The following is a 24,514-nucleotide window of genomic DNA, read 5'->3' on the forward strand; positions in this document are numbered from 1 at the left end:
CAACAACCTGTGGTGTAGAAAGAGTAGTCATAAGCAAAGGGATTGATTCCTCCATATCTGATATTTCTTCTTCTTGTGTGGTATTTCTCCTTCTTTGTATTCCTTTTCTAGTTCTTCTTCAACAGGTTCCTCAGTAGTAGATTATTGCATTTCTTGAGCTAAAGAAGAAGATTCCCCTCCTTTAGGTCCCTTTACTATGAATTTATTCCTTGGAGCTTTCCCTTTTGACCTAGGAGATGAGTTCAGTACATATTCCTCCATATCTTTCTTATTCTTCAACCTTGATTCTAACCTCTTCCCTATAGGACCTCTTCATCCTCTTCATCTCCAAAAATTACCGAAAGTTTCTTCATCCTTATTCCTTTTTTCAATAACCATGCATTAGTGTTTGCCATAATGGAAGCAAACCTTGTTCCGATTGACTTTTTCTCTTTTTGTGACCACTAATATCTAGGATCTACAATGTCATCAATGTCTTTCATTGTATTTAGAATCCTAGCCAAATCTAGGTTTTCAATTTGCTGCAATGTAAGATGACTAAAATCCATTCTTCTTACATCTTCCTCATCCTTGCATTCAACCCATACATCTTCCAATATATGCACATGCACATAACTCCTCTGGAGTTTTCTTTTCATTTTGCGATAATTAAAATTGTCATGAGCTTTGAACCTCCTCATAGGTATTTCTTCTTCCATGTTCTTTGCCTTTGGAGAAGTTTGTACCATATACCTTCCTATCTCTTGTGGAAACTTGAGACTAGCTTTGTGAGAGGCCGATTGTTTCTCATGCACCTGAATCAACTACCGGCTAAGCTGCATCAAGACAATCTTACCTGATGGGTATCTTGGTAAGATGAAAGGAGCTCCAGAGTAACAACCAACTCATATATATGTGAAGGTTGGGAACTAGAAAAATACATAACCATATTCACTCACTTTATCATATGCAGATTGTTCAAGATCCTTTTCTTCTAAAGTTTCTTATTAAAAATACATTTCCATGAGCCAAAGAACACATCATTGACTCTCCTGAAGTGGCTTTTTCAATTTGGGATTTTTAGCTGATGGTAATAGTCCCATACTAGTACCTGTCTTCTATCTCCCTTTGTAGACAACCTTGGAAAAAGTATAGAGGCGGCTGCATATATAAAGTAAGAGGTCATATAGAAATTCAAAGTAGTCCTCACTTCTGTCAATTAAGCACAAATAGCATCACTAATTTATTTACCCCAATCAATTCTATTTGTGCCTTTCCTAATGACGTTCATGTACAAAAACATCAAGGTTTGAAAATGATGTGAATCTCGGAGGCCTCTCACTCTTGCTAATAAGGTAACCATGTCATTGTATTTTAGATTGAAATCACTCTTGTGAAAAATATGGGCCATCTGGTTGTGGTGGAAGAATTGGCAGTCTTTAAGAACACAGTGTTGATTGTTCTTTTGCACTTGTCCAAATTTCCTTCATAATGGGACTCGACCATCACAAGTGTGATGGCCACTACTTCATCAAAGGCTAGTCCTTTGAATAAACTATTGAAAAATTCTCTATCCAAGCGGATAATCACATTACCATCTACCTCCTTAACCTATCTTGTTTGGCATCAAAATAATCAACAACTGCTAAGACAAATTCAAGATCATGTGTTGCAACTAGAAAGGAAGCATATTGGTGTAGATCACTTTCTATGAGATTGGTCATTTTGGCATCAAATTTATGCACACATTCTAGGAACTCATTCATGTCAATGTGCCCAATTTCCATGTCCCTAATGAGGTCCACATTGGTCTTGACGAAGCTCTCCAAAAACATGTTAAGGTACTTTTGATATTTGTACTTCATTTTCTTCCCTCCGGATTTACTCGGAGAAGGATCAGACATCTGTAAGAATCTTTAACAGTTTCATCATAGAAATCAACATTCATCATCACTTTGTCAGCTTCAAGGATTTAGAATGATATCTAAAAGACCAAATTTTCCTTAAAGAACAAAGACAACAAAATTGATAGATCGGGTTTTAAAACCCGATCTGCACCAAGGATAAATCATACTGGCAGATCGGGTTTTAAAACTCGATCTGCACATGGGTAGGTCAGAGATTGTAGGTTGAGTTTTAAAACCCGACCTGCTAATGTTTAAGTCAAAGTTTGTAGGTTGGGTTTTAAAACCTAATCTTCAAGTGTGCATAACTAAATTGATAGGGCAGGTTTTAAAACTTGACTTGTCAATGGGTAGAACTTAGGCTGACAGGTCAGATTTTAAAACCTGATCTGTCATTGGGGTCAGACATGGTTTTCACATCGGGTTTTAAAACTCGATGTGCAAATCAAAAACAAAAAAGAACATGTTGGGCTTTGAAACCTGACATGTGGCAAAAAAGGTCGAGCACGTTGGGTTTCAAAGCCCAACATGCTATCACAAAAAGAGAAATAAATGTAAAGATAAAAAACAAACAAGCAAAACAAAAAAATGCGACTCAAAACAACTTATTAAACTAACAAAATTCTAAACTAATACATTAAAGGAGGAAAAAACCCGCAAGCACTATGAATAACAGTTAAAAAACCAATTTACACTATTAAAAATACCTGAAGCGCGAAAATCAAATGGAATCGAACAAGAGAACATCAACAAGAATGAAAAATGATCTCTCGCAACAAGAAAACACTACTAGAGATCAACAAATGGAGAAAACAAGATAAAATGGTGATTAAAAGCCTTAAAAACACATTTAAACCCTAATCAAATAGTGCAATAAATGCACTTAAGGTTTACGATGCACTTCTGCACATCGGGTTTTAAAACCCGATGTGATAGTTATACCCTCTGCACATCGGGTTTTAAAACACGATATGACAGTGCAGAGGCTAGCATGTCGGGTTTTAAAACTTGATTTGCCAATGGAGAAAAAATTGCAGGTCAGGTTTTAAAACCCAGCCTGCACTACTTTGCAAACACAATTGCATTTTGGGTTTTAAAACTCGATGTGCAGGAAAATATAAGAACCACTACATTTCAAGTTTTAAAAACCAAAGTGCAGTTAAAAGGTGAAATAAAAGAACAAGGCAAAAACATGAAAAAGCAAATGACACAAAGTGAAGACGCGAATTGACATGACTTACGAGGTAATTCAACTGACCTTGGAGGATGTGAGCTACAAAATAGACAAGTTTCATAAGGGTTGTCCCACGATTTAGGTTAGCTGAAATCGGTGACAACAAGTTTGAATTGTGAAGAACTCATTGATTGGATCAATGACCTTGACAAATATTTTAATTATGGAGCTACATAAGAAAGGAAGGTCATGTTTTCTTGTACTAGACTCAAAGACCACATTGCTATGTGGTGGGACCATGTTAAATTAGAAAGGTCAAAGAAGAATAAGGAGAAAATTACTTCTTGGGATAGAATGGTTGTGAAGTTGAAGGATATGATCCTTCTAGGATTCTATCAACTAATCTTTTCAAAAGATTGCAAAACTTTTTTTTGATAGGTAAAGGATTAATTTTATTAGTAACAAATTTTAAAAATTACATTAAAATAGTATCTTCGAAGAAACCACCAACCAAAAAAATGTCTAAAACTTGAGGGTGCACATATACACATTAGCAACACCACCCCTGACCCTAAGAACTAAGATAAAATTACAAAATTTACAAACAAGTTATCAAATAGAAATCAAACACAACACAAAGACCAGAAGGTCGAATAATTCACCAAAAAAACTTGCAAAAACATCATCCCGAACCACAACACCAACAAAAAAGTTAACAAGGAGCCACCCGACCCCTTCTGCATACACCACTGTCCTCTGCTAGCAACCACTTCCATCACCCTCATCCATTTACCGAACACTAGAAATTCTTTCCTCCATCCACTTCCCTCTATGAGACAAAGAACTTGCCCCCTCATTAGGAATCAACCACTTGGCACTCTTCAAACTAGGAGAACATCCTCTTTTCCTTTTTTGGCCTTCCTGTTTTAGCACTCCACTTTGTGACTCCTCCTTTGTTGCCAAATGTCGAGTACAATTCTCTTGAGTACACAAGAAGTTTTTAATCTCTCCTAGACCAATCTGAGTTGTTGCATGAAAAGTCTCCTTATCTTGGTCTACACCCCATATGAAGAAAGGACATAGAAGAAGAATGACTTCACCCACGTGCACCCAATCCCCACCCAACCCCTCAAAGCCTTCTCTAGATCTAGCTAGACATATGAATGATGCCAAACCCAAACACCACTCCTCCCTCACACACAATGAGAGAATCCATAAAAAATCATCCTTTGAGCATAATTCTAGGCACTAGGCCAAAAATAGGGAGGCAATATCGACATTAGTCCGATATTTGAAAAACTGCATCTAAGGAGGAACTCGTCCTCCATGAATTTGAACACCCGCTTTAGTCTCTCAAGAGTAATGTGACCCGAAAATGCCAGCATCGGCTTGAGAGTTTGAAGCGTTAATTTTGCCTGCATAATGACACCCCCAACCTCCGATATAGACACTACACCTCAAGGATGAAAAAAGAAATAGATTAGCTTTCCAATCAAGCCAAATAAATGATCGACTTAGAAAACACAGTCAAGACCACTCTCACTCTTCCCAACACAAACAGTAAAGCGGAAAAATTGAACCCTAGTTGTTCTCCCCTCCCCAACTCTGAGGAGAGAGAAGGGAGGTCACTAGGGTTGATGGTTTTCACTTAGGAAGGACTTTACATTCAAAAGAGGGGTTGAAACCCACAAGATCCAATCCCACACAATGCAAGATTGGATTCTAAATGAGTTTCAAGGGTTAAGACATCAAGGATACCCTCTTTTGTAAAGAAATGTAGATAGGATGATTGGACTAAGAATGCATGTAAAGTAGGAAAGATTTGCTTATAAACAGAGATAGGGATACAGGATGAAGCTGCGGACCTGGAATTAGCAGTAAAATGTCGAGATGGTGCTGTTTTGCAAATTTGAGTGAAAGTTGACGGGACGATGGCGCCCGACGTGCACACGGTCCTCCGAAAAATCTGCGAAACAAAGGTGGATCTGTTCGTCTCTGCACAAGGATTCTAGATCTTCAATTACAGCCGCGTACCTGCAACATGCGAAGGTGTAATGTATGTAGTATGTTGTATGTTGTATGTGATCTCCTCTTCAATGGTTGAATCCTTGTCTTGAATGCAACACCTAGCCTTGAATGGAGACTTAGAATACTCAATTGCTTGAAGGAATGCTTGAATGCTTGAATGTTTGAATATCGCTTTCGTGCCTTGCTCACATATGTCCTCCTTTTTCCTTGCCTCCTCAAATGGGAGGGGAAATGTAGTTTATATACTTGTCAATTAGGGTTGATAGACTGATTTTTCCGACCTTAGGCCGACCAGGAAACAATATTTCCCAAATTGCAAACTTAAAGACCTGATGCCCAAAAGAGACCGGGCCCAAAATAGGACCAGGGACCAAGGCGCTGGGTGCCATGGTCCTGGGGGACCAGGGCGCTGGGCGCCATGGTCCTACCTCCCGAGACAGTAGGGTGCAAGGAGGGATCATGCCAAGGTGCAGAAAAATGCAGTTTTTGGTGTCACAAGCAGGTTTCGGGGTCTCCATTCAGGTTTAACGTTGCATCGCCATTGTGAAGACCCAAATGCAGTCAAAATTGCAAGTGTCACAATTTTAGGACGCTACATTTAGCCCCCACTTTAGCGGGAGTATAAGCGTACGCTCATACGTCCGGTAAAGTACAAGGAAAAAACATTGAAAAACTTTCACCACGTCAAGGAGGCAAGATACACCAAGCCCCCAGTGGACTAAGGATCTTACAAATTCGATTGACAAAGTAAAAGGGAAGATCACGAGGGAGAACCATGACTGTCAGTAGTAAGGTTCCCTCACTATGAGTCATGCAAGAAAGATATCAAAAATTTTCAAGGCAAAGCTAAATTTGCCAAGAAACTTTCAAGTATCTTGAAGAGATATGAACGAGGTGTATGCCCCCCTACATTAAAGCGATCGCACACGCCTCACCGGGGGTGATTGCTTTAAGGTAGTGATACATATAAGAAATGAGAAAGGAGCACGCTACCACAAGGATTTAGCCCCCAAGTGTGAGATAAGCCCAAGGATAATAGACACAAAACACAAAGCACAAGGTGACTTCGCTTTCCTCGGGGTCAGTATGCTGTATGATAATTCATGTATATCATATGTATGTATGCATAATTGTTCTTCATTCCCCAATCAAGGAAGGTCACCTAGAAGAAGGGAACACATGTGTCTTTTGAGTCAACATGAGAGAGACCAAAAGAGATCTCAATGCTTTGCATCGTCCTCAAGTAGACAACACTAAGGACAACAAATAGAAGAATAAGAATAACACATAGAAGAAGTAACAAAAGAGATCAAGAGAGGGAGAGAGTCTACTATGCTAATGAAACTAGTCTAGCACGTCATCCACCCCCCGATCTTGCTGATCAATATTTCGGGAAGGTAGGAAACACGCTAGAGGAGGAATATCCAACACAGCAGATGGAGCTATCACAAGATCCAAACAAGGGCTATGTTCATGTTCTGAGCCACATTGTTCATGTCTAGGAGCTAGGATAAGTGCTTTAGAAAATTCGTTAGATAAATGGTTATCAACATCAACATATTCATATTCACTATCAGAATGAACAGGAGTAACATTTTCATCATGAATAACATTTTCATCTATATCATCATCAAGATTTATAAAAATAGGATCTTTAACTCGCACAGGATCAAGACCATCATACATCTTATGTTTAGGAGATTTTGGCTCAATCGTCGGCTGAGGAGAAAATGGAATAATACTGGTTGAAGGTGTTTTTGGGGATTGCAAAGTTTGGGAAGCAGCTGTCTGAGCTCTAAGACGACGCTTTCATCGGCGTTCACGTGCAGAACGATTTTGTCTAGTCTTAGTAGGAAGTTGAGAAGATGGAGGAGGAGGAATGTTCTCATCCTTATCACTTGGGTGTTTAGGTTGTGGTCTCTTAGGTTGAATAATAGGAGAAGAGGAAGGTCTCTTCTCTCTATAAGAGGAAGGAGGAGGAACTGCTCCATATAAAGGAGGAATATTTGGTTTAGGAAGGAGACCAGGTCCATCATGACGAGGAGGTATAGGTCTTCTTTTAGGAAGTTTATTAGACATAGGCATAGTCACATTCATAGGGATGGGTTGGGAATTTTCTTGAGGAAAGACATTAGTTTTATCTTTCAAAGGAAAAACTTCCTTCTCAAGAATGATAGGAATGTCAAGTTTGGGTGTTCTAGGTTCACTTAGAGATAGGATCATATCTTTTTTCCACTTTTGATAAGATTTAAAAAGATGATCACTTCGCGGAGGAAGAGATTGAAAATGTTTAGGCCAAAAGTAATCAATAGGAACGCTAGAAGCTCTTTCAGCTGGTTTAAAGAGACTATGATTGATAGTAACAACTTCACCATTATGAGGAAATTTCAAACACTTGTGAATAGGAGAAGCAATAGCTTTCATGGAAGATAGCCAAGGATAGCCTAGCTTCAAATGAAATTGTTCGGATGATGGAATAATAGCAAAGTCCACATCAAGGGATTTGTTATGGACCTCAATAGGTAATGTAATAGAACCAATTGCAAGAGAAGAAAATGCAACAAATAATTTCACAACCACATTTGTTTCGTCATAGATCACTTGATTCAATTGCAAAAGTAAAAAGAAATTCTTCAATAATGACATTAATCATACAAGAAGGATCAATAAGCACTCCATGGCAAGGTGTATTCTTGACTTTTGCAACTATATATAAAGGACCATCGGGAGCCTTGATAGTTTCACTGGAATCAAATGTGATGGAAGGTTCTTTAGGGATTTTCTGCTATTCCACAAAGTTAATCACATTCGGAGTCATAGACACGAGATCATCAGGTGAGACAGAGGAATCAGTAGTATCAATCGCATTAGAGGTATTAGAAGGCAATGGATCAGTAAAAATCTTAAGATTTTGGTTAGGAGGAGCTACAGATGTGTTGCCTTTATCATTCACACCAGAAACAGAGATTGTATTATTATCAATCAAATCTTGAATTTTACCCTTTAAAGCAAAACATTTTTCAGTATCATGCCCAGGATGACGATGAAATTGACAAAAAGATTTGTTATCAAAATAGGGCGAATTAATCTTTGCAGGATCTATTTGCCTTATAGGAGGAAGAGTAAGCACATTTTATTCCAATAAGTTATTCATAATACTATGCAATGATTCATTCACAGGAGTAAACTTTCTTTCTTTCTTGAAAAACTTAGAAATAGGAGGCACACCTGATGCTGCATTCACATTGTTGTTGATGATGTTTTCATTGAATTTAATTGACTCTCTATTCGGTTTAAACTTCCCAAATGGTTGTTGACTACTATCACCCTTATCACTCGGAGCCATAGGATTTGCTTTTTCCATTTGACTCACAGTCAGTTGATAATTGTGAAGAGTTGCGCACAACTGTTGGAAAGAAGTAAACTCAGAAAACAGAAGTTTTTCTCTAATATCTTTTTGTAGATTAGAAATAAAGATTCTTTGAATATCATTGTTAGGTACTGGAAAGGAAATTTGAGCATACAAATGCTTATATCTACCAATGAAATCAATCACTTTTTCTTTAACACCTTGTTTACAATGCATTAAATCAATCAAAGTAACTTTAGGACTTATATTGTTTTGAAATTGTTGAATAAAAGCATTTGCAAGTTGTTCGAAAGAAGAAATAGAATAAGAAGGCAACGAGCAATACCATTGTAGGGCTTTATCTCTTAATGTTCTAGTAAACAGTTTTGCAAGCAACCTTTGGTCATAAGCAAAATCGGTACATATTGTTTGAAAGGTCTTAACATGTGTTAGAGGATCACCCTTACCATTATAAAGCTCCAAATGCGGAATTTCAACATGTTTAGGGGGAATAGCTCAAACAATGTCAAGAGAAAGTGGGCTCGCAACATCAAATGTGGGCACACTAAACTTAGATTGATTCATAGAGGCAATTTGTTGCTGTAAAGAAGAGACAGTTTGTGCAAGATTGTTAATGGTCGCTTCAGTCGAAGAGTTCATATTAGACGTGTTAGATTGTGATGGAGGTATTATGTTTTTGAAAGAAGGTATTGATTGAGAGTAAGGTGGTGGGACACTATGATAGTTAGTCACAGGAGATGATTGGAAAGGAGGAACACTACAAGGAGGAATGGAATGGTTAAATGAATTGCCCCCTTGTGTCATGTTCATTTGTGGAGATATAATAGGAACACTTATTGAAGGAATGAATGAAGAAGTTGGATTGAATGAAGGAAGAGGGTTGATTGAAGAAGAGGGATTGCCCCCATGACTGGTGATCATAGGGGGAATATCTTGTGTTGAAGTAGTCATTATGTTTGATGTAAAAGTAGGTATACTAGCAATAGGAGTTGTCAAAGGAATAGAATGATTAACTTGAGTAGGAGGTTGTGTATAACCTAAGGTTTCGGCACAACCTTTCATCGGCATCACATTTGAATCCACAATGTGGGCAATACCACACAAAATATCAATTCCATTCTTATCACTTTGAACCATACATTTTAGACCCTCAATTAATGAAAGAGCTTCGCTATCAGGGTATTCTTGAGACATCCATTATCGAAAATCATCAAATTGGTTATCCAATTTTGAAAGTTGTTCTACAGAAACCTCATGGAGAGCTTCTTCATCATTAAGAGGATTAGAGGAATTACCCATGTCCTTGTTAAAAAGGCCATTCAAATTAGGTTCCATCTCCTCAATAATTAAACCTTGGAAGGACTTAACTCTAAGGCTTCGTCTAACGGGAATAGTGTAAGTAGGGCTTATTGTTGTAAAACTCATGCACTAAAGAGAGAGAGAAGATTGAATTTTATAGGTAGAAAATTTCAATAAAATAAGCCAATCTCCTAGATTTAAGCTGTTAAATGCAATCAGGACAATCTCCCGAAATTTCAGAAAAAATGTCAGGGACCGTGGCAAACGGAGTGCACACGGTCCTCGCAACTTTTTTTGAAATTTTCAAGGATGAAAGTTATGACGATTTTAAAGCTAATCTGAAAAAATTGAGTGATTTTACGATGTGTAGATAGGCCAAATTAAAGTTGCAATCTCAAAATTGAACCCTACCAAGATTGTTGAAAAATGTAAAATTTGAATTTTGAAAAAGAGGGGGGGAACTGAAATTTTGAATTTTATGATTTTAGAGGGAATACTGAAAGCAATGCAGGCTTTGAAATTTAAAAGTTGACTCAGTTTCATGCAAAATTCAGATTTGAAAGCGGAAATCAAAGTTGCCGCAATTAAACACTTAATTTCAAAAAGTCACAAACTGCAAAAATTTGAATAAAGCACTGAAATTTCGAATGAATGCCAACACACTTTTCAGATTTAGGACTGTAAGAAACACAATTTTGATATGAATTTTAATTTCAACAATTTTTGAATGATTAGAAGCCTCAATCCAAGCAATCGCTAGACCAACTTTGACTTTAATTTCGAAAGTGTTAGAATTGATAAAATCAGCCAAAATTCTGGATTTTAGCAGAAAAATACAGTAAGATCTAGCTCCCGAAATTTCAGAAAAAAATGTTGGGGACGATGGCAATCGGGGTGCACACGGTCCTCCCAACTTTTTTCCAAATTTTCAGGGAGGAAAGATATTGTGATTTTGTTGCAGAATCCAAAGTTACAACTGATTTGGAGGTGTTTTGATCAATGAAATTATCAGTCAAAGGTTGCATCAAGAAGATTTTAAAAATTAGGGTTTTGACACTTAACCACTTAATTTTCAGAATTAAAGCACAAATATGAATTGACAATTTGCAATAGAAGGGTAGATCTGAAACAAGCATTAACAATTAAACATTCCACAAGTTCAATTACTAAAAAGAAAATTTTAGGGTTTTTATGCAATTAGCCTCTAAAATTTGCAAAAGATCAAACATGGAAATGTAATTAAGGAAGCAAATTTTTCAGATCTAACCATGAATAATCAGAATGAGGATGTTCACGTCGGGTTCACCAAAATGTAAAGCGGAAAAATTGAACCCTAGTTGTTCTCCCCTCCCCAACTCCAAGGAGAGAGAAGGGAGAGTCACTAGGGTTGATGGTTTTCACTTGGGAGAGACTTTACATTCAAAAGAGGGGTTGAAACCCACAAGACCCAATCCCACGTAACGCAAGATTGGATTCTAAATGAGTTTCAAGGGTTAAGACATCAAGGATACCCTCTTTTGTAAAGAAATGTAGATAGGATGATTGGACTAAGAATGCATGTAAAGTAGGAAAGATTCGCTTATAAACAGAGATAGGGATACAGGATGAAGTTGCGGACCTGGAATTAGCAGTAAAATGTTGAGACAGTGCTGTTCTACAAATTTGAGCGAAAGTTGACGGGACGATGGCGCCCGACATGCACACGGTCCTCCGAAAAATCCGCGAACCGAAGGTGGATCTGTTCGTCTCTGCACAAGGATTCTAGATCTTCAATTACAGCCGCGTACCTGCAACATGCGAAGGTGTAATGTATGTAGTATGTTGTATGTTGTATGTGATCTCCTCTTCAATGGTTGAATCCTTGTCTTGAATGCAACACCTAGCCTTGAATGGAGACTTAGAATACTCAATTGCTTGAATGAATGCTTGAATGCTTGAATGTTTGAATATCGCTTTCGCGCCTTGCTCACATATGTCCTCCTTTTTCCTTGCCTCTTCAAATGGGAGGGGAAATGTAGTTTATATACTTGTCAATTAGGGTTGATAGACTGATTTTTCTGACCTTAGGCCGACCAGGAAACAATATTTCTCGAATTGCAAACTTAAAGACCCGATGCCCAAAAGAGATCAGGCCCAAAATAGGACCAGGGACCAAGGCGCTGGGCGCCATGGTCCCACCTCCCGGGACAGCAGGGTGCAAGGAGGGATCATGCCAAGGTGTAGAAAAATGCAGTTTTTGGTGTCACAAGCAGGTTTCGGGGTCTCCATTCAGGTTTAACGTTGCATCGCCATCGTGAAGACCCAAATGCAGTCGAAATTGCAAGTGTCGCAATTTTAGGACGTTACACAAACAATGATGATATTCCAACAAGGTGAAATAAATGCCAATGGTACTATTAGTGTCCCTCAAAACACAATTTCACTTCCGGTTTTAAAACTTGATGTGCACGAAAACACAAGAACCACTGCATTTCGAGTTTTAAAAACCAAAGTACAGTTAATAGGTGAAATAAAAGAACAAGGAAAAAACATGAAAAAGAAAATGACACAAAGTGAACACATGAATTGACATGACTTACGAGGTAAGTCAATTGACCTTGGAGGACATGGGCTACGAAATGGACAAGTTTCATAAGGGTTGTCCCATGATTCAGGTTAGCTGAAATTGGTGACAACAAGTTTGAATGGTGAAGAACTCATTGATTGGATCAATGACCTTGACAAATATTTTGAATATGGAGTTGCATAAGAAAGGAAGGTCATGTTTTCTTGTACTAGACTCAAAGACCACTTTGCTATGTGGTGGGACTATGTTAAATTAGAAAGGTGGAAGAAGAATACGGAGAAAATCACTTCTTGGGACCGAATGGTTGTGAAGTTGAAGGCTATGTTTTTTCTAGGATTCTATAAACTAATCTTTTCAAAAGATTGCAAAACTTTTTTTTTGATAGGTAAAGGATTAATTTTATTAGTAATAAATTTTAAAAATTACATTAAAATATGTATCTACGAACAAACCACCACCCAAAAAAACCTCTGAAACCTTAGGGTGCACATATACACATTTGTAACACCACCCCTGACCCTAAGAACTAAGATAAAATTATAAAATTTTCAAACCCATTAGCAAAAAGAAATCAAACACAATACAAAGGCCAGAAGGTTGAATAATCCACCAAAAACACTTGCAAAAACATCATCCCAAACCACAACACCAACAAAAAATTCAACAAGTAGGCACCCAACCCCTTCTGCATACACCACTGTCCTATGCTAGCAACCACTTCCATCACCCTCATCCATGAACCAAACACTAGAAACACCTTCCTCCATCCACTTCCCTCTATGAGACAAATAAATTGCCCCCTCATTAGGAATCAACCACTTGGTACTCTTCAAATCGGGAGAACATCCCCTTTTCCTTTTTTGGCCTTCCTGTTTCACCACTCCACTTTGTGACTCCTTCTTTGCTGCCAAACGTCGAGTATGATTCTCTTGAGTGCACAAGAAGCTTTTAATATCTCCTAGACCAATCTGGGTTGTTGCATGAAAAATCTCCTTATCTTGGTCTACACCCCATATGAAGAAAGGACGTAGAGGAAGAATGACTTTGCCCATGTTCAGCTAATCCCCACCCAACCCCTCAAATCCTTCTCTAGGTCTAGCTAGACATATGAATGATGCCAAACCCAAACGCCACTCCTCCCTCACACTCAATGAGACAATCCATAAAACATCATCCTTTGAGCATAATTCTAGGCACTAGGCCAAAAATAGGGAGGCAATATCGTCATTAGTCCGATATTTAAAAAACTGCATCTAAAAAAGTCTGCCCCAATACCACGGAGATCTGGTAGAGGAACTTGTCCTCCATGAATTTGAACACCCACTTTAGTCTCTCGGGAGTAACGTGACCCCAAAACACCAGCATGGGCTTGAGAGCTTGAAGCGACAATTTTGCCTACATAATGGCAGCCCAACCTCCAGTAGAGACAATACGCCTCAAGGATGAAAAAACAAATAGATTAGCTTTCCAAGAAAGCCAAATAAATGCTCGGCTTAGAAAACATAGTCAAGACCACCCTCACTCTTCCCAACACAAACAATGATGATGTTCCAACTAGGTGAAATAAATGCCAATGGTACTGTTAGTGGCCCTACAAACACAACTACACTTTGGGTTTTAAAAGTTGATGTGCAGGAAAACACAAGAACCACTGCATTTCGAGTTTTAAAAACTGAAGTGCAGTTAAAAGTTGAAATAAAAGAACAAGGCAAAAACATGAAAAAGCAAATGATACAAAGTGAAGACGCGAATCAACATGACTTACGAGGTAAGTCAATTGACCTTGGAGGACATGGGCTACGAAATGGAAAAGTTTCATAAGGGTTGTCCCATGATTCAGGTTAGCTGAAATCGATGACAACAAGTTTGAATGGTGAAGAAGTCATTGATTGGATCAATGAACTTGACAAATATTTTGAATATGGAGTTGCATAAGAAAGGAAGGTCATGTTTTCTTGTACTAGACTCAAATACCATGTTGCTATGTGGTGGGACTATGTTAAATTAGAAAGGTGGAAGAAGAATAAGGAGAAAATTACTTCTTGGGATCGAATGGTTGTGAAGTTGAAGTCTATGTTCCTTCTGGGATTCTATCAACTAATCTTTTCAAAAGATTGCAATTTTTTTTTTGATAGGTAAGGAATAATTTTATTAGTAACAAATTTTGAAAATTACATTAAAATATAGTATCTGCAAAGAAACCACTACCCAAAAAAACCTCTGAAACTTGAGGGTGCACATATACACATTTGCAACACCACCCCTGACCCTAAGAACTAAGATCAAATTACAAAATTTACAAACCCATTATCAAAAAGAAATAAAACACAACAAAAAGGCCAGAAGGTCAAATAATCCACCAAAAACACTTGCAAAAACATCATCTCGAACCACAACACCAACAAAAAAGTCAATAAGGAGCCACCCGACCCCTTCTGCATACACCACGATCCTCTGCTAGCAACCACTGCCATCATCCTCATCCACAAACCAAACACTAGAAACACCTTTCTCCATCCACTTCCATCTATGAGACAATGAACTTTCCCCCTCATTAGGAATCAACCGCTTGGCACTATTCAAATCAGGAGAACATCCCCTTTTCCTTTTTTGGCCTTCTTGTTTCACCACTCCACTTTGTGACTCCTCCTTTTCTGCCAAACGTTGAGTATGATTCTCTTGAGTGTGCAAGAATTTTTAATCTCTCATAGACCAATCTGGGTTGTTGCATAAAACATCTCCTTATCTTGGTCTACACCCCATATGAAGAAAGGACGTAGAGGAAGAATGATTTCGCCCACGTGCAACCAATCCCCACCCAACCCCTCAAAGCCTTCTCTAGGTCTAACTAGACATATGAATGATGCCAAACCCAAACACCACTCTTCCCTCACACACAATGAGACAATCCATAAAGCATCATCCTTTGAGCATAATTCTAGGCACTAGGCCAAAAACAGGGAGGCAATATCGACATTAGTCCAATATTTGAAAAATTGCATCTAAAAAAGTCTACCCCAATACCATGGAGACCCGATGGAGGAATGCATCCTTCATTAATTTGAACACCCACTTTATTTTCTCAGGAGTAATATGACCCCAAAACGCCAGCATGGGCTTGAGATTTTGAAGCGATAATTTTTCCTTCATAATGGCATCCCAACCTCCAGTAGAGACAATACACCTCAAGGATGAAAAAGCAAATAGATTATCTTTCCAAGGAAGACAATAAATTCTCCGCTTAGAAAACATAGTCAAGACCACCCTCACTCTTCCCAACACAAATAATGATGATGTTCCAACTAGGTGAAATAAATGCCAACGGTACTGTTAGTGTCCCTTTCTAATTAACCAGTCCACCAACCAATATGCTAGGACAATATTCCCAAATCTCCTCCTCTAGCTTTGACTTTAATGCAGTGGATTATTTTTATAGGTCATCCACCTCCATGTTTCCCAAACACCGCAAATGGGAAATTTTAAATTCAATGAAGAATGATAAATGCATCCTGACGACCTTCACCATCTTATCAAATGATCAAATCATTAGCTCCACCCTTCATGATAGCATTAATGATGATTTACAAGTCCCATTCCAAGTGGACCATGGAAGTCGATAATTTATTTTCTAGGTGAACTGATAGAAGAGCTTCCCTAGCCTCCATAATGTTTTTAGAAACATGGCCAAGTCGTTGCATAATCCATACTAACGTACGCCCGTTCCAATTCTTGGCAATGCAACTACCATTGGATGGACCTAGAAGCGTCAAAATTTAACTTGATCCAACCATGTAGGCAACTATGCCATATCACCATCTTTCAAACAATGTGGATTAACCCACCTTGACCCATTAATAGGCCAAAAGATTGCAGAATTTGAAATAAAAGGATATGCCAATAAAAGATTATATTGAAGTTTTACAAGTTGGTGATTCGATTAGGACATAGTAAAGAGGATATGGAGAAAGTATAATTAAGGTATTTGAATGGTTTGAAGGATTGTTTGCAGGATGAGTTAAGTCTCATATCCCTTATAACACTCGAAGAGGCTTATCAACTTGCTATCAAGGTAGAAGAGAAACTATTGAGAAAGAAAAACCAACAAGAATGAAAGAGAGGAAGAGGACAACATGCTTGAAGAGGACAACAACATCATCAAGAGGAAGAGGTTGGTAGTTTTAGTGGGACAACCAATATTGAAAGAGGAGGCTATCAAAATAAGGGACAAAGATCATATGGACGAGGTGTTTTTTAAGGAAGGGGTAGAGAATTTGCTAGTAAATGTTTCAAATGTAATCAATATGTTGGCCACAAAATTTGGAAATGTCTTGTATCTTCATAAGAATGGCATAGAAAGTTTGGAAGGAGAAATCAAACTGTGTAGTAGGAAGACAAAGAGAGTGTAGGGTCACCTATCCATCATAAAGAATAATTAGAATTAGGAGGGTAATTGTTGTTCAAAAGAGTGTTGTTGAAGACACCCAATGAATGTTAAGAGTCAGTTACAAGAAGAGCCCCATTTAAAACCAAATGTAACACAAAAGGTAACTGCTGCAAGTTAATTAGACAATGGTAGTATAGATAATATTGTGGCTACAAAGATGGTAGATAAGTTTGGCTTTTAGAAAACTGAATATCTTTCTCCTTATAGAGTTTCTTGGATACATAAAGGGCATCAATTATTGGTAGAAGAACAACTCTTGTTGAATTTCAGATTGATAATTATAAGGATAGTGTGTTATGTGATGTTGTTCTCATATATGTGTGTCATGTATTTCTTGGTAGACCTTAGCAATTTGACAAGAAGGCAGTACATAATGGAAGAGATAACAACTACACTTTTTAGAAGGATGGTATCAAGCATACCTTGTTGCCTATGCAAGAACAGGAAGGGGACAATTTAGTAGTAGTAACAATAATACAATACAAAAATGTTGGTGAGTGGGAAGGAGTTTTTACACACTATAAAGGATGCAGAGAAGGGATATGTTGTGGTATTCAAGCTTGAGGCTATTCTTACATCAAAAAAGTTGGATGAATCACCTAGGAGTTACAAGAGGTCTCAGAGGAGCATAAAGACATTGTTAGAACAAAGTTACCTGATGAGTTGCCTCCTATGAGTAGCATTAGTCATCATATGGATTTGATTCTAGGGGCTCGAATAAGGAGATTAGAAAGCAAGTAGAAGATTTTCTCAAGGGGTTGATAAAGGAGAGACTTAACCCTTGTGTTGTGCCTACAATTATAGCTCATTAGAAAGGAGGTGAATGGAGAATGTGTGTAGATTCTAGAGACATTCATAAGGTAACTATTAGATATAGATTTCCAGTTCCAAGGATTGAAGATTTGATTGATTGTTTAATTGGTTCAATATATTTTTCAAAGATAGATTTGAAAAGTGCTTATCATCAGATTAGGACTAGACCCAAAGATGAGTGGAAAATAATATTTAAAACTAATGATGAATTCTATGAATGATTAGTTATGCCCTTTGGACTTTTTAATGCCCCTAGTACTTTAATGAGGATTATGAATGAGTTTTTTAAGACCATTCTTAGGAAAGTTTTCCATTGTGTATCTTGATAATATTTTTGTGTTTATGAGGTCAAAGGAAGAGAATTTGGAGCATTTGAGGATGGTGACGAAGAGGTTACATGAAGAGAAGTTGCTGATTAACTTGAAGAAATGTGTGATTCTATAGACCAAGTTGATCTATTTGGGCTTTGTAGTGTCTAAGGATGGATTGAAGATGGCTAAGGAATAGGTTCAAGTCATTACTGATTGGCCAACACCAAAGAGTGTAATGGAGGTATGAAGTTTTCATGGTCTTGCTAGTTTCTATAGGACGTTTCTTAAAAAAATTAGTCATGTAGTTACTCTCAAGATTGAAACAATTAAGGGGTTAAAGAAGCAATTTGAATGGATACTGGAGGCTAAAACAAGTTTTAGATTTCTTAAACAAAAGGCGAGTGAGTAGCCTATACTTAGATTGCTTGATTTTAATAGAGTATTTCAAGTTGAATACGATTCTAGTGGATTGGGAATAGGAGCTATTATTAGCCAAGAAGGTAAACCAATGACATATTTTAGTTAAAAATTGAATGATGCTAAGAAGAAATAATTACACTATGATCTTTATGCATTAGTTCAATCATTGAATAAATGGAGGCATTACTTGTTTCCTAAGGAGTTCATTGTTTATACAGATAATCATTCTTTCCAGTTTATAGAAAACAGATATAAATTAAATCAAAGGCATGCTAAATGGGTAGAGTATCTTCAAAGATTTAATTTTGTATTGAAGCATAAGTGTGGACAAGAAAATAAGGTTGTTGATGCTTTAAGTAGAAGGAACTTGTTGTTACATGAAATCTAGGCTAACATTGTGGGATTTAATTATTTGAAAGAGTTGTATATAGATGATGTAGATTTTAGAGATGCATATGAAATGTGCAATAGTCCTATTACCCAAGATAGAGGCCCTTCGACTGATTTTATGCTCCAAGAAGGGTTTTTCTTGAAAGGAACCAAAATGTGCATACCTAGAGGATCAATGAGAGACAATTTACTAAGGAGAAGCATTGTGGCAGCCTAGCTAGATATTTTGGGCAAGATACAACTTATTTGTAGTTGAGAACCTATTACTATTGGCCAAAGAGGCAAATAGATGTGAAAAAAATAAATTTTATTTGCAAGTAATTAACCTTTCTATTATTTAAAAATATAGCAAAATTAGATAAGTTTATTTAGCAATTAGTATTATCTCAATTTATTGTTTATTTCTAAAAGTAATTTTGTGAGGCCCTACCCCAACCCTTCCTAGAATTTCAGTTATTTTTATGTTGGAACTATTATGGATGCTTCATTTCTATGCATTATGGATTTAGAACTTTATATGATCCCATGATTGGATAACAATGATATATTGATGCTTCATTTCTATGCTTTATGGATATGGAATTTTATATGATTATAGGATGAGATAACATTGAGAAGGTGTATGTCATTTATTTGAATTGCCGGATTTTATTATGATGTTAGAAATATGATGCATATCTTAGGAATAAATGAAATTTATGAAGATTATGATAATTGCTTATGTGAATTGATTTGGATTTATGGAAAATTGATTTTGTATGAAGGAAAATGTATGCAGAGTGACTGATTTGTATTCTTGTTTATATGTTTGATATTATATGAGGTTATTTGGAATTACTAATGTGTAATTGAGATGCGCAGGAAAATTATCCATGTGACCATGGAAACATTATGGAGAACCAAACCTAGACCTATGTACGTTCGTAAAACCAGGGGTTGTCTATTTGGAGAGACAACACCCCATATGTATCGTATTTTATTCATGAAAGTAAATGTTGCATGTGTGTTAAAGTGTATTTATTAATTTGTTTAAATCCAACAAGAGACAATTTCCACATGTAATTATGTAATGTATTTTATTGTGTCACTTGACACATGTGCTGATTAGTGTTTTGATTTTGACTTGTCTCTTAGAGGGAGATTGTTTCAACCAAATCTCTTTTCAAATATGTGAGTGTGGTCCTAAATATGCCTTGGGTAGTGAGTCTTTGGAGTGCCCAACTCAGGTTTGACCCGTAGGTTAGCTTCAGATGGGTTTCTAAGAGGTCAAATGGACTCCTAGGGTTAGTTTAAGGGTTTTTCCAAAGGTCCATAGGGTATACCTATGGGTTATGGGTATTTTTAAACATATGACTACTCCCATGTGACTGTTTAGTCACCTCAAAAAGTGGTTTTCCCAAGATGAGCGAAAATTCAACTTAGAAGGTTCCTCCTAGGTTAGATTACCTTCCTTTCTGATGTCAGTTTGTCTTCCCCACCTTCTCTTACCTTTTCTCTTTCTAGTTTTAGTAACCTGTAAGAGGTTGGGAAGACCAACCAATGGGAACTCTCACTCTATCCAAGAGGTTGGGAAGAGTGAGAGAGGCCTTCTTAGGAAAGGATTAGGGACTTAGAGAGTTAATCACCCACTCTCCATCTTTGGAGATCTTGCAATTTTGAAAAGAATAGTTTTAGGATAGAATTTTGGCTAAGTGTTGGAGGAAAGAATTGTGGAATTGGGCCACTCTTCCTCAAACTAGTTCTAGCAAACCTTTGCACAGATTGAAGGTTGGTTCATATTCTTCCTTTCATGTTGTATATCTATGTTTAAAGGATTGCTTGTATGTAAATGTTGTTTTCTTGTATTTCCTTTGTGAAAGATTATGCGATCTTCCTTTTATGCATTTTTTTCTTGTGTTGGGAGTATCCAAGGCCTTCTACTCTTGGGAGAGTAGAATGGTCTTGGGGGTGGAAGGAGTTTGACAACCTTAGAGTGAGAGGCTCTCATTATGAGAGTGATCTCAAGGGTTGTTTATGAGACCCTTGCTGCATAGCCTTGTTTATGCATTCGGGGGTCATAAGGGGAGAAAGTATGGCATGTATGCCTTGGGGGGGCATAAGGATGTGGGGTTAATGGACTTATGCTGTATTTTTGGTTGCCATGAGATGGCTTGTGATCTACCATTCTTGCAGTCTCGTCAAGGTATTTGGTCCACTTCCACCCTTGTAAAAACATCACATTTTGTGGTGAAGTTTAGCCTTGGTTGGGAAAGTGTTTGTTGAGTTTTGTTTCCCTTGCTTGTTTGTGTTTGCTTGAGTGTAACCCATCTAGGGCTTGGTTCTCCAAGCTCGGGGGTGGCTTCTAGTAAGCCTAGGTTGGGAGGTGAGCTTTCCATGGTCATAGCCTTATGTTTTGTATGTAGGTTGCTTGGAAAAGAAAAAAAAAGAAAGCTAGGAGTTGCTGATTTTATTTAAATTGCAGAAAAAGAATAGGAGATGTAATATTGTATTTCAATTGTAGAAATGTAAAAGAAGATTTTATGTTGTATTTGTTTTGCAAAAAAAAATATATTTATTTTATTTAAGTCCTCATTTATTTGGAATGAGAGACTAGTTGGGTATTTCACCCATTTGTAAAGGTTGGCATATTGTATTCTATTATCCCTTTAAGAAAATGCATCTTTTGTTAATTTGTTATTGCAAATATGAAATATATATTTATGGGTTAAGTTTCCTATAGTTGGGATTAAAATCTTGTTTGGTTTATTTTTCATTAGTAAGTTATAACTTTATTTGAGAAGAGTTTCTAAGGGTTTTATTTAAAAGCTTATTTTTAAAATCCTTTTGGGTTTAATTTTATTGGAAAGTAATAATAAATACTTTTGTTATTATTTAGTCCTTAGGGGTTTAATTATTTTGGCCAACATTAAATAAGTTTTAGAGGGCAATTTACATAATGAGTTTATGTGGCCCCTTTAGACGAATTTCTAGGCATATTATAATTATTGTTAGATTGGTCAATAAATTTCAATGGTCCTAACGCTTGATTTATTCTCGTTTATTTTTGGAGAATTTCAAGTATTATTATAGGGTATTAATATCCCTTGTTCCTTAAGTTGTAAATTATTGTTTAAATAAATTTATTAAGATTGATGAAATAATAATAATTCTTTTGGAGAGTTATGTTCCGCATTCAATTTAATTTATTTTCGCAAACTTGATTTAGTTGTTTAGATTATTCTTAGCTGAAAAGAATTCAAACATAGTTAAGACAAGACTTGTTATTGCATTATTTTAGCGAATTTAGTTTTATTAGGTTGTTATTTTAAAAAAAAAATTATTCCATTTTTGCCCAAAAGTTTGGGCATGACAAATTTGATAATTTGCAACTAGTATCAGTTGAATTTCATTAAAGTGATTAGTTTTGTTTTCAAGCAATTAGTTTTATCATAATCTACTTTTTAGATAATTAGTATCATGTTTGCATCCTTCGTTAGAAATTTTCTATAAAATTTGAAACTAAACTAGCAACTTTCGGTATCAACGGTACCTCTATCTCACATTTACAGGTGATGTCGTCGTGCTTGAGCTACTACATCTATAGATTAAAAAAGCTACAATAATGCATAAATTCCATCATCCCTTTTAATCGTCGAGGGAAAATAAGGGACATCTTGTTATTAATAAATACAAGGGGTGGGTAATCCCCTTTAGATAAATAATATAAAAAGATTAAATCAACTGAGCTAAAACACGCTATTCAAAACATAGTAAACCCCATGTAGGATGCAAATGACTTCCATATGATTTTGTTGTGTTATTTTGATATTAATTCATGATAATAAAATTTCATTTTTAATGATTCCAAGGTTGACATTATTTTAGGAATAGATATTAGTTGATTTTAGGAAGCAAGTGATACTTGTGATGACTATTTACATATAATTGTTGTTTCCCTTCATGGGTAGAAGTTGTAGATGAACTATCTAGGGAAAAAAGGACCTAGAAATGGTTGCATACCTACACAAAAATTCACGTCAACTTAGAGTAGAAAATAGAACTACATATTTTATACCTTGATCCCATTTGGAAGTAGGACATGTAAATAGTTTGGGAAATGAAGGATGTTCCCAATACTCAAGGATTCGGGGATGGGGGGTATGTATAAGAAAGATTACGATAATTTGAATAATAATATGATATTTACTAATTCAAGAGAATGATTTGGTTTAAGGTGAGGGAAGATAAGGCTTGTTAATGGGCTCTCCTAAGCTGATCTAGAAATGAAGATGGGGAAAGGTGAAATAAGGGTAGGAGTTGAATGGCAGAAACTAGAGAAAGGTTGGGTGAAGGTAAATTTTGATGGGGAATCAAAGGGTAATCCAAGACCTTCTGGGGCTAGATTTGATTCTCGAGATTGGAAAGGTGATATCCTGGCTATTGGGGGAAGGAGATTGTTAGATGGCATGAAAAATGAAGCAGAGGTGCAAGCGACATTATGAGGGGTGAGGATGGCACAACGATTGTTGATTCCTTATCTACACTTGGAAGGCAACTAAAAAATAATAGTAAATTCTATTATGAAAGGAGAGGTGGCTTCTTGGAGACTCAACAAATTTATCCAATTGATAACATTGGAATTAGAAACCTTCTAGTCATTTCAAATGTTACATGTGTTAAGGGTAGGCAATGAAATAGTTGATGTACTTTCTAAATCGACTATATCATTGTAGGAGGTGGGTGGTGAAGGTGTATGGGGGGATTTTCGAGGTATGGAGCTGGACATAGTGTGAGTAGTACATTATCAAGGCAGGGCATTTTAATGATCATTAATTACCAATGTGACAAGGGGTGTTGTAGTGATATTGAAACATAAGTGTGGGTAGTAGGTTGTATTCCTCGGGTTGAGGTGTGTAGAGTGTTAGGTCTTGGAGACAACTGAGAGGAGGGGGGAGGGTGAATCAGTTGTCCAATAAATTCAAACCAAAAAAGTTAACCAAAACTTAATACTTAATGCCAGTAAACCAAACTTTATGCCGGTAGATAGTTTTATCAGTTAATTGTAGTATCGATAAAGATTAATGCATGAAACAGAAAGACAATAACATCCACAACACATAACACAAATATTTGTACGTGGAAACCTTGTAAGGGGAAAAACCATGGTGTGAAGCCTTACCCACAATCAAATGATACTACTGCAGATAGTATGTGTGTACAATATGGAATCTGCACATGCAGAAAGGCTAGCTGCCTAGAGCTCACTGCTCAATCACAAAATGGGAGTCACACTGACTACAATTGGATGGTTAAATCCAATGATAATATACTGCTCAAAATAGCATCTTCATATGCTGGATTTAGTACTGGTTTAGCTCTAATATGCCTTCTTCAAACCTTCCTTCAATCTTCAAATGATGTCTACGTGTATAGCTCTGCTCATTTTCGAATATACCTTATTACAATCCTTTTTCCAATCGCATACCAATCTCACAAATGAGATCTTACATTTATACCATAACCTAAGACCAATTGAGTAGGTCGGCTCACTAAAGATATTACAATAAAATCATTTACAAATAAATCATTATGCGATGCATCATGTCGGCTCAATGAATTTACAATAATAATAAATCATCTTCATAACGTGTTGTGCTGATCTGGAATAGATATGCTTGCCGGTGCGTAACTTGGACCTATTTGCCGGTAACAACAAATATGCAAACCCGAATAAATCAATAACCAAATTGCCAAAACCAAGTGATCAAATCATGTCTTTGACATAACCAAGTAGTCTCCAAGTCTTTCCAAGTTCCGGTGAACAATATAACCTGCCG

At 36.8% G+C, this 24,514-nt stretch overlaps 1 pseudogene; it reads left to right on the forward strand.

Moving 5' to 3' along the window:
- The first annotated feature begins 22,966 nt into the window (after positions 1-22,966).
- LOC131861120 (DNA (cytosine-5)-methyltransferase DRM2-like) overlaps positions 22,967-24,514 on the forward strand; it is a 66,159-nt pseudogene continuing 64,611 nt past the window's right edge.

Source organism: Cryptomeria japonica, chromosome 2 (genome assembly GCF_030272615.1).
Source record: "Cryptomeria japonica chromosome 2, Sugi_1.0, whole genome shotgun sequence".
NCBI classification, from domain to species: Eukaryota; Viridiplantae; Streptophyta; class Pinopsida; order Cupressales; family Cupressaceae; genus Cryptomeria; species Cryptomeria japonica.